Here is a 9,583-nt window from a genome sequence, read left to right on the forward strand (position 1 = left end):
TTACTAACAACTATTTTTACAGGTATATGATGACTCTGTGGTCTAATAGAAGATATTACTGTTACTCCTGGTGCTGCAGAAGTAGAAGTGTCATTACCTGTATTGGTAACTATAGGTTCGGCTAGGTGATCATTATTGATATTGGAAAGGTCAATGCCAATGTTATCATCATCTTCGTGAGAAGAACTTTGGTTAGACTCAAGGTCATGAAAAGTAGTTCTTTTAGGAACTTGATTGCTGAGGATATCAGTCTCAACGATACAAAGTCGAGATTTGATATTTCTAATCTCTTCTTTGAGACTAGAGACTTCATGACGAGGATCTGAAATGGAGGGTTTAGAATGGTTATCTGAACGATTCATGATTTGCTTCATGCTGAATGGTTCAATTATCGGACGGGGTTTTGGTTTATCCGTATTGAGAAGTAGATTTTTGAGTTCTAGGAGAAAATGATTCCCAGCCTCATTATCATTAATGTGTTGAATAACATCAAAGAGAGCTTCTTTTGAATGGTCAGAAAGTACTCGAATATGAGGTGTACTGTCATAAGTACAAAAGGCTTCAGTGCAGGTGCAATCTTTTCATGACTGGCTTTTGTCTGAATCATAATTAAGATCAATGTCTTCATCATCACTGTATTCATCAGATGTACCTGAAGATTCAGAGAAAGGTTCATCAAGTATGGCAAGTAATTTAACTTTGGTTTCTTCGTCCATATTAAGAAGATTGATCTTCTTTTTCTTGACACCGGAGCGACATTCACTAACTTTGTGGCCAGTCTTTCCACATGTCCAACATACATCTAATTTGGTATCCCTAGGCCTCTTGGACCTATGTTTCTTTTTCTTTGATCTGGTAGAGTCATCTCTTCTTTGAGATTTCTTCCTATGGGATTTTTCTTTTTTATCTTTCTTGATCTTATCAGGTGGAGTGATAAAACCAAAATCTCTACAGAAACTTCCAAGTTCTTTTCGAGTGAGCTGATATTTGAGTTTAATATCTGTGCAAAGCTCAAGGGCTACAACATTGATGGTGCTTACCAAATCACCATAAGTAAGATTGCCATAAGGAATATTACCATTATTGCAATCTTGGATTTTTGTTCTTACTTTATCAGCAAAGAATGGAGGTAGGCCACTGATAAAGCGTTCCTTCCAGAAATCCAAATTGCAATCTGGACGAATCATAAATTTACTAAGAAAGGCATGCTTATAATGGATAAAGTTGTCTAAGTTTGGACAACTTAGATTACTCAGAATATGGAGACTTCTATCTTGAAATAATTTTGGTTCTCCAATAAAATGTTTAGCTATGTGGTAAAGGAGAGTAGCACAAGCATCTTCCCTAGTGACATTAGATGTAGATTGTGTGTTTCCTTCCATTTTTACAACTGTCTCTGTTGCCGTGGCATTAATAATGAGTTGTTTGATCTCATCAGTACAGTAGTTATCCCACCAGTGTTTCAACATTCATGTAAAACCTGCAATGATCATGTTAGCAGCATCCCTGTCTGCCAACCCACACATTTTATATGCAATAATGGCAACACCCATTTCATGGAGTTTATTGTAAACTTGATGCTCAGCTAGGCCATCAATATTCCATTCAGTGATGCTTCTTTCTTCGTGAGATGAAGTAGATAAGAAGGCATTTTCTTCATACTGCAAATCTGGGAAAGAAGGTTTGTTATGGTAGATTTTTCATATTGTGAAAACGACTATTGGCAAGTTTTTAGAGAAGATTGGATTTCTCTTGGGATTTGGAATTAGGTTCTCTTTGGAGGGTAGAAACATTTTTTGATGCTTTATTATCTTTTACAGAGATGTTGAAGTTATTGAGTTGTGCATTGATTTTCTCAATGATGTTTCCGGTTACTTCAAAAGTATTAGAAAGTTTAGGGAATTTTTCTTTGGAAACTTCAGGGATTTTGAATCCTGGATAGGTTTCAATATTATGCCTAGAAGAAGTGAAAGCCGGAGTTGGTCTTCCACTAAGGCTAGGCTTAGCATCTTCTATTTGTCTAGAGATAATATGAAGGATTTGGTTGAAGTAATTGTTCTGTTCAACTACTCGGTCAATGTCTGCAGATGTGAGTAATCCACCCGTCTTATCACTTTTCTCTTTGAAAGGAGAAGCTTTGATTACTGTACCTGCAATAGGGATGTTAATTCCTTCTAGAGGAGGGGTGATAGATTCAACAGCAGTGTACCATTTGTTAATGATAACTTGCAATGACACAACACAATTTTCAATCCTACCAGTCATTTCAAACCATTTGAAGAATTCTATTTCACAACCAATTCTTCTCATGCCTTTATCCATAAATCTCTAAAGGATTCTCTTTGCTTAAGAGTATAAGAAGAAACACACCATTTTCTCTTTACTTGATTGTCAGGATGGGTCCATTGTTCCTGCAGGATGTTTGGGTCAGGTTCAAAGGTTTTATTTACCTTAAGCATTCCAATCAACCAGGACGAATTTTCCTTGGGAGGCTCCATTTCACTTGCAGTAGTACTTTGGGTATGTTACCTGAAAAGTCTACTCCTGTGACTTTACCTTTACTTTTGTCAGCAACAGAAATGATCTCATCATCATCTGCTTCTGCTTCCTCCGGGGTTTTTGAATCATCACTGGCTATCTAAACTTTTTCACTTGGAAAATTCGTGGTCACATTGTATATTGACAAAGGTGTGGTTATTTAGGTTATTTAAATCTAGCTTCTCTAACTTTATTTCGTTTGTTAATGTTTCTCCTTCTAAATCCAATGAGTCTTGTCTTTCTCCTTCTAAGGCATTTATGCTTATTACTGAATATATACTTTCGTTATCTGACATATATTCATCTACATTTATCAGGGTTTCTTGGAAATCTTCTATAAGCTGGGCATTTCTTGTCCTATTGTTGTTTCTTCCTGGACAAGTATTAGCCAGATGTTCTTCACTTCCGCATGTGAAACAAGCTAGTCTATTTTTATAAATCTTGTTATTACTATGTTTTCTTACATGTCTGTCTTTATTTAGATAGGGTTTTCTTGCAGTTGATTTCCTTAAATAGTATTTTCTCTTAGGTTTGTATTCATGTTTACTTTGATATGGCTTTTTATACTTTCTTTGTGGTTTACTTTGATTGTAATTTTGCGTTGTATGTATATTTTTACAGAAATCAGTCTCACTTTGTTTCAATTGTTTTTGTATTTGTATGTTTGTACATTTTTCTTGTAGTATCTCCATTACATGTTGTACTTTATGTTTTATGGACCAATTTGCTGTTGGATTTTGTATTACTCCTTCTCTTTTATTCCATCTTTCTTCTATTTCTCTTCCTAGGGCTCCAGGGAGCTTATTAAAAAGTTTCTTTCCTAAACTTTGGTCAAACGTGTTACCACTTATGGCGCAATAATAGAAGAAGTCTTTTAGGAAGTTCTTTATATGGCACCAATTATTTATGCTACGTTGTTCTAGTTTAATTAACGGATTCTTTTGTAATACTACTAATTCACTATTTGGGTCTTCTCCTGTTACTAGGCTGTATATTTTACTAGTAAAGTTGTACGGGTTTGGTCCCATGTTTACCAATTCTTGGAACTTTTGAGGGTAAGCTACTTTATATGCTTCACAGAATCCTTTAATTGATTCTCCTGAAAAGGTCTCCATATACCTATACATGATTTATGCATCTGTTTCACTATAATGATGTATGTAGTCTGCTATCACTATACCTTTCCATATGTCTATTACTGAATTCCATAATTGGGGGTCATGTGCTGCTATATTTAGTATTTTTCCTCTATCTCCCCCTTCTTGAAGTTTTATAGGAGTTTCTATTGACATTCTTATTCCTATTGGTCTAACCATTTCTGGTTCCATAGCTGGGTCTTGTCTAAAGACTCTGTGCCTTGGTAAGTTACTTATGGTATATTCTACCGGTGGTACAGGTGTGGTTTTTTGGAAGGGACTTGAACTAGTCGAGGCAGTTTCCATAAATTCTTTTAAACTACGTGTTGTCTCGTCATTACTTTCTTCTTGTGTGTCTTCCTCCAGTCTATACCCGTAGTTTAGTCTAAAGAAATTTTTAGTAAGAACTGATTGCGAAGCTATTGTAAAATTTCATCAAAAGATAGATGGAAAAGGTAGTAGTAAAAGAAGATGGTCAAATTTTTTAGATGTCACATCAATATATAATATATCCCTGGAACATATCAAAGGGAAAGATAATTTGTTAGCAGATCAGCTTAGCAGACTCATGAAGACTAGCTGTTTATTTTCAGCATGAGTACAGGGAAAGACAAAGTCAGGGCCTCCAGCTCAAGCAGCACTACAGACGAAATAGACAAAGACTTATATCTACAGACTTTACTAAAGAATACCTTGGTCAAACCAGACGAAATTAAATGAAGCAAGATTGAACACCCCAAGCATTGAAAGACTGCATTTCATAAGACAAAATTTAATATTTTACCCCATCCAACTTACATTTCAGAATAAAGCCAGAATCAAAGATAGATAGACCACAAAGATGTTTGATAGACAATTTATGGATAGCATATAACAAAGTGCCACGAGACAATAGTTACTTCATTTCGGTAATGAATTCGCTAAGCCATTATTTCACAGAAAAAAATGAAGACAAAAAATTCAAGTTTTATGTGGTAGTCCAAGAAAGACTGGCCAGAATTTTTCAAACGTGGACGGAAGTAATAGACTCAATAAAAGACTTCCCCACTCCTTTCTTCAAAGGATTCAATGACCTAAACGAAGCTTTAGATTACGCATGAGGAACTCTTGGATCAAATTATTTTCTAAGTCCAAGCTTAAGACAAATCACAAATCCTTTCCCACAATATAATAACCAGAAAGACACATACAAAATAATATTTTGCGACCACTGCTTTTTAATGACAGAAGGCTTCAAAAGACAAACCAGACCATCGAGAGGCTCGAAAAAGAAAAAGAAAAAGAAAAAGAAAAAATGACGCAACACATCTACCTTTTACAAGAAAGAATCAAAATTTTACATTTCGAAATCAATCAGACCCAACCATTACAAACATAAGATCATCCAAAAGAACAAGGAGTTCTCCATCTCGGTCTAAAATGGATAAGAAGGGTGTACATTCCCCCAAAGAATGTAGAATAAGCAATTGTACCAGCTAAAGGTACAACTAGTCCCGTTCAAACGGTAGCGGGTAAAGACTTATCAAATCCGTTGATGGCTGACACTTTGCCAAAAAGTGTAAGAAGATTACCAGCTAGTTTTAATATAACAAGGACTACAGAATAGGGAAAAAAGACTAAAGGATTCTTGCTAGTTTATCTAGAATAAGAATTACTTCTTCTAGATCCTTTTGATTTTTTATTACTCCTATGTGTTGTAATCCCTTTTTTAAAGTTGTAAAGCTCTGTATTTATTTATTAAGGTGATATTCTTCTCTACATCATCTGTTTATGAAACGCTAAGTTCTAATAGTTCAATTTCTTCTTTTTCATATGCAATATGTATCTTGGTACAAGTGCACTCTTCTCCTTTGTCGCATTTTTTGGAGTATTTGGGCTAAGTTCACCGGTGTCTGTAAGATATCTAGATTTTGTTGGAATAGATTCGGTTGTTATTGTGGTTTGAGTAGTGTTTTTTGAGAATATTATTCCATCTCTGGTAAGGAGACAACTTCCATTATTAAGTAGTAAGAAATCTAATCCTAAAACAAAGTCTACCCTAATATTTAGATCTCTTACCCATATTTTTTCTAACATATAGGTAGGTTTATAAAAGTCTGCACAAGTGTTTAAAAAACTTATTTTTGCATTACTAACGTAATGCTCATATATATTAGAGGATCCATCCATTTGCATGGCGTTTTGTGGCTCTAGGAAATCTTTTATTACTTCTGGGGGAAAGATGCATCTATTTATTATACTCTTCGTACATCCTGAATCTACTTGAGCGAGGGTTTCTATCTCATAGTCTTGAATTTTTATTCTAGTCAAGATTTTTATGGTATTAATCTCTTTGTCTTCGTTACAAATTAATCCTTCAAATGACGTGGCCTCTTCCTTTTTATTTAAGAGAAAATAAAATTCCTGAAGAAAAAATAAAACAGGATAAAAATATACAAGACCTGATAGAACAACTAAAGAAAATAGAAATAATGCCCCAAAAGACTAGACCTAAGGTCACAAAAAAGGACAAGGCATGGACCTTTTTTCAAACAGGAGTAGAGCCCCCAAGAAAGACAAAGGATCAGTTTCTCTCAAGATAGATTAGGAAATAATATGTTAGCCAGGATAATGAACTCGTCCAGACCTAGTAGCAGTAACAATTAGATGAAATAATATATATAGACAAAGATATAGAAATTTTCCAGCAAAATAGATTAATCACCACCTTATTATCACAAACCTTTTTTCTTAATTCCAATTTTCTTCAACAAAGAATGTCACTTTCTGATATAATAATCAATAGGAAAAAAGTAATTCATGAAGAAGATGACTTACAGTTAGTTAACAAGTGAAACCAACTTGTAACTCTCTTACGCCTGTTTAGTATCTTCAATTTCCTGATTCAATCATAATTAAAATTGAAAGCAGATTTCATCCAGAAAAAAAAACAAACAATATGGGGTAAAAATGAGGGTAATAATTTTCAGATTCGGACTCCAACAAATATATATTTCCGAGTTTATGTAATAGGTGAAATTAGAAAGAAGTTCATGGAAATGAAATAGATGAAGGTTTAAATGTTGAAAGAAAAAGGAAGAATCTCTATCTCTAGTAATCTAACTAGAGTTGAATTGGAGTAGTAAGTTGCTTTAGGTGGTAGCTGTAAAGTGGCTCAATAATACAACTATGTTATTTGCTTTTTTTCTTTTGGAAAATACACTCATAAAAAATCACTTAAAATTATATCTGATTTGCTAGTTTTATACTTGACTATATTCTTCTTTGACACTTGCTTAGCATATAAAGGAATTTTATGATGGGACATGATGTTTTTGGTTAAAATGGATTGACATCTCAAATGACCTTATTCCCTTATTTTTTCAATAGTTCAACAACCGTTTAAACGATGAAGTTTTTATTCAATCTAACTATTCATTTAACATATAGAGCTCGATCCATTTTGCTGATCTTTCATTATTATTACAGAGAAAAGGAGAAAGCAGAGAGCACTAAGGGAAAAGCTGAAAACACACTATCAACTTTACCAATACGCTTTTTTTTTTACCTCAAGTCTTTTCCATGGGCCCGACCGATGTCTGATTAAATTAGAATATAGAAAGATATTCAAAAAATTTAAGACACGTGTAAATCTAGTAAAGAATGTGAAGATGCCATTGCTAAGACTAAGGGAACAATATGTTTGGAGTTGATGGTCAAAAACACATATATTTGGTAGCGCAAAGGATCAGAGTGAACAACTATTATGTATTTTGTAACGGCTCTTGGAATTTGGATCGTAACACAGTCTAGTCTCCTACTGTCAAGCAAATGAAAGAAGAAAAAGGACAATACGTGGGGCAGTAGTGAAAAAAAGAATATTTCAATAGCTGCCACAAAATACAATAATTCAACGATAACAAACCTCAAAATTTTAAGTGCATGGTGAAGTATTATATATGTCGATGAGCTTAAATCTAAGACTATCGAAACTACTTTCAAATCGCCTTAGTTTTCTATGCTGCAAAAAATTGTAAATTTGTTGGTTGGTGACCGGGAGGTGTACTTATATTCAACAAGAAAAAACTTTTGTAGTTGTGTTAATTTTGCAACTCTAACTTGTCATGTCAAAGAGACAGCCTCAGTTATGAGACAACGACTAATGAAAGCAATAATAACGAAAAGAAAAGAGTCAATTTCAATGATCTTCAGGTTTCCTTTGAGTTTTTCCTGACCATTTGGATTAACGTAGGCCTGTAATACAAACTAAAGGTGCCGGGTCTTTCTTAGTATTCTAAAAGAGTTCAAGAAAATAACTAACTACAGAATATCAAGACATGGATGTGAAGGAATTGCCAAAGATAGTGTGTGAATCCATTGACAAAGAAGACAAATGTTTCATTGTGCTGGATGATGTGTGGACGCCAACCGTTGTTGGAAAACAGAGTTTTTGGCAGTAACATCCAAAGGTATCCTGAAGAGTTAGTAGCACTGGCACATGGATAGAGACGTATCCAGGATTTTGACATGATGAGCGCACTATTACGATATATATATATTTCGCGCTGGAGGCATTGAGATTGATTGAACCATTGATTGTATGTTATATCATCCCGTATTTCTAGTTTTAATATGCACGTTTGGTTTAATTATATAAATAAATTATAGTGCTAAAAAAAATTAGGAATTTTCAATGTTGACAAACTTGAAAATTTTGAATTATTAAACTATATATATAAAGTGCTATCAATCACCACGTAGAGAGGTGTTACCTAATTTTAGAAAGAAAAATACAACAAGATAGATGCAAGATTCAAATTTCTAAATTCACCCAGAAAGGTGTACCAAATCATCATTGCATTATTTCATACGTCTAGTGTGGGTTCACACATTTATATTTAAATATTTTTTAAAAAATATAACACTACTATTACTATATATGATTTCAGGAGGGCAACATGAGTTCACGTGAACCCCTCCTGCATACGCCTGTCATGGGAACACACAAGACCAAGCGAGTGGAAAATTGACTATGGAACTTGAAAGAGCTCGAGTTTTATGCCTCTGTTGAGGTTGTCAAAGGTAAGAGACAAGTGCCCATGTCGTCAACTTGGATAAATTCAGGGACTCCGCCATTGACCTCCTGGGAAGCTGATTATGAGTTTGAGAGATGGTATCTATCTAGCTTCCTATGATGCTCAAACTCCCCAAATATATTGATCCACTCATGTCAGAACTTCCAAAAATGCACTATGTGAAATCCAACACGGAAGGGACAACATTTTTGAAGAGTTTGAACAACATAGATGGCTTTTATACATATCAGCGAATACTCATCTTTCAATATTCTAATTGATTGATGATAAGGAGGTATACTTGTATTCAACCAGCTTTCAATTGTATCCTTAGTTGAATTTTGCAAGTGCTGCATATATAGAAGGTGTAAGATGACTACTAAATTACGAAAAAACAAACAAGAAACAATGTTGTAAAATAATAAAGCTGCATAACAAAGGCATGATTTTACAACAAGAAATACCATCTGATATATATTGGTCATCAATCACCCTAAAACATACAGAAAAAGGACAGGCAATTCGGCTCTATATATTTGAGCATGAGCATGGTTGCAACAATTAGCTAAGAAAGAATTCCATTCTCTTTGTCTGTGCTTTTGCTGCAATTTGAAATCAACATGCATGGAGCAATTAAGCAAAAGCAAGCATCAAATTAGAAAAAGGAACAAGAAGATTATACATATTTTTATCAAGTTAGATACTCAATCAGCACAGAGGAGATTGTTTCTACTTACTTAGATAGTGATGAATGAGGTCTATACGGTCGTTTTCTTCATTCTCTTCGACTTCTTGCTTAAACCCTCCAGAGATTTGTTCTCGCACCTAATCAACTTAATCTGTTTCAGTGTTGGA

Source organism: Solanum stenotomum, chromosome 7 (genome assembly GCF_019186545.1).
Source record: "Solanum stenotomum isolate F172 chromosome 7, ASM1918654v1, whole genome shotgun sequence".
Lineage (NCBI taxonomy): Eukaryota > Viridiplantae > Streptophyta > Magnoliopsida > Solanales > Solanaceae > Solanum > Solanum stenotomum.